The sequence below is a fragment of the Acanthisitta chloris genome, unplaced genomic scaffold, assembly GCF_000695815.1.
Source record: "Acanthisitta chloris isolate BGI_N310 unplaced genomic scaffold, ASM69581v1 scaffold500, whole genome shotgun sequence".
NCBI classification, from domain to species: domain Eukaryota; kingdom Metazoa; phylum Chordata; class Aves; order Passeriformes; family Acanthisittidae; genus Acanthisitta; species Acanthisitta chloris.
The window spans coordinates 10,196-12,794 of NW_008651992.1; the positions used below are offsets into that span (position 1 = coordinate 10,196).

Genomic DNA, 2,599 nt, shown 5'->3' on the forward strand with positions numbered 1-2,599 from the left:
AATAATAATCAAAGCAAGCAAATTATAATTTTTTTCCTTTCTGAGAGCAACTCTGGAGTATTTCTGCCCAGGATATTTTTAGGTAGAGAGCTTGATTCCCACCCCAGCTCCCCTAGCATCCCTCTGCCCCAGCCAGCGGCTGCTCCGCAGCTTATTAGCGCAGCTCTGAGCGCATCTGTTTTCTGGCTGCTCTGGGAGTTGACAGCAAAGGAGATTTTAAAGCAGTGCAGAAAGAAGCATTCATCAGTGTCGGGAAACACATTGGGATCTGACCATGCTGCTGGGTCCAGGGAGTTTGGTCCTCCTTGATGTAAGGGATGCTGACAAGGGCCAGAGTAACACCCCGTGCCTCCAGTGCCGCGCGCCCCGTTGGCCGAGTGCATCGCTGCCTTCGCTGGGTAAGTTCATAAAATAACCCACAATATAAAAATGTCAAAGTCATGTCAATGCTCATTTAAACCTGCTTTGCTTCACTACTAAAATACAAACCCTGCTACTGAGCAGGGCACGGTGCTCCCGCAGCTGCGGGATCCCAGTGCTGTGCCTCAGGCAGCCGTAAAGTTCCTTCCTACTGCTAAAATAATTAGGGACAGCTCTGATATATTTGCCACTAGCACTCACCTTTGGAACACTGGTGCTCTGAGGGGAGCAGGGGAGAGTGCAGGTGATATAGGTGAACCCAATTAGAGGTTTGCTGCCAGCACATCCTGACAGCTCAGTTTCAATCCTGCTGGTACACAGGTGAGCACAACAGCGATGATTCTCCTACCAAACCATGGTCACACACTGCTGAGGGTGGAGGTGGAATCACCATCCCTGGAGGTGCTCAAGAAATGACTGGATGTGGCACTTAGTGCTCTGGTCTAGTTGACAAGGTGGTGATCATTGCCCTTGATGATCTTGGAAGCCTTTTCCAACCTCAATGATTCTGTGAAGTTATGTTCCATCACACCCATCGCTTGCTGCTGATCTGCAGCACTTGGTGGTACACCTGTGTTCTGTCTCCTGGCTGGAATGAAAATAGGATAATACCTCTTCCCTGTGAGGGTGATGAGGCACTGGCACAGGTTACCCAGAGAAGCTGTGGTTGCCCCATCCCTGGAAGTGTTCCAGGCCAGGTTGGATGAGGCTTAGATGACCTGGTCATTGGAAGGTGTTCCTGCCCATGGCAGAGGGTGGAATTTGATGGTACTTAAGGTCCCTTCCAATCCAAGCCATTCAAGGGTTCTTATTCTATGATCTCCATGCTTCCCCCTCCTCTGAGGATGAAGGAAGGTAAATGGGAAGAGGGAACAAGAGGGAACAACACCACAGCCCTGGATGGGGTTTGGGGTGCACAAACCTGCATCTCACCCCCAAAAACTCTGCCCTGCAGCCACTAGCTTCATTATAGCCAAGGCCATTCCTACACCTCCTCTCCCCGCTCTTTCCTGAGGCTGGGAAAAGCCAAATGGGGGCTGAAGTGTTACTCTCACAGGGTTTCCTTCTCAGGAGCACAAAGTTTCCTGTTAATAATCAGAATGTTACTGAGCAGCCACATCCCTGTGAGTCCAGGTAGCCCACAGGTTCTTCCCTGGGACAGTTAGAGATTTCCAAGCTGTGCTGCTTGATTGCATTCTTGGATTCAAAAAAACACCCATCTCAAAAAACATACCCAGCTCCCCAAAAAGCTTCAGATGATGATTTTATGCCAGTCCCTCTTCTGCTTGAAGCCTCCCTCCAACTGCCACACTGGGGCTTTGGGGTTTTCCTTCACCAAGCAACTGCAGAGCATCTACCAAGCTGGACCCACCTCCACATACACCCAAACCATGTGTGTAAGGGGGTGTCCCATGCTGAAGGAGCTAACTGCTACCCCCATCTGGCAAAATTCCCATTTTCTAGACAGGGATGCAGAGCACAGTTGATTTATCCAAGCTTCGGGGCAGACCCAGATGTCAGGAGATGCCAGGTCTCCGCTCAGCCACAAGCGCCTTCTCCCCAACCGCAAGGACTGTCCTATAACCCCCCTGGAATGAAAATTTCCTCGTTCTTTTGGAATGGACTTGCCTGCCCAAATTAAATAATATCTATCATCTGATTTGGGATGATTTTTCCCATATGTCCTCTGCCCATTAAAATGTTTGCTATCAAAGGCATCGGCATGTAAAACTAGAACCGTGTGAGCATTGAAGTGACCACATACAACTGAAGATGCATTTTTGTGGGATAAAGTTCTCCTTTCCATCTGACCATAGTTCTTCTCAGAGCCTAAATCAATCTGAAGAGTCTCTCCAAGCCCTCTGACCTCTAAATTCAGCCCCCCCTTGTCCCAGCCATGGTCACTCTGCTTCCCTCAGCTCACTCCACTGTGAGTATTGGGATGCACAGTCCACATCAGGATGACAAGACTGATGGAGGAGGAACTTGCAGAGCTCTGTAGCCTGTGGAATTTGCAAGCTCAATGGAGATGAGATCTTCCACAAGCTGAAACACTCACCCAGGGATGAGCTACAAACCTCTGGCACCAACACTCGCCTGGGACTCAAGACTTGGATGTTTCCATTCTGATAATGAGGAACCAAAGAGACTTCACAGAGCTGCAGTAGGAAAAACTGCA

At 49.4% G+C, this 2,599-nt stretch overlaps 1 protein-coding gene across 1 annotated transcript in view; it reads right to left on the minus strand.

Moving 5' to 3' along the window:
• LMF1 (lipase maturation factor 1) overlaps nt 1-2,599 on the minus strand; it is a gene marked incomplete at its 5' end in the record, with an annotated part of 124,268 nt that overhangs the window by 551 nt on the left and 121,118 nt on the right. The gene's annotated exons all lie outside the window — the stretch shown is intronic.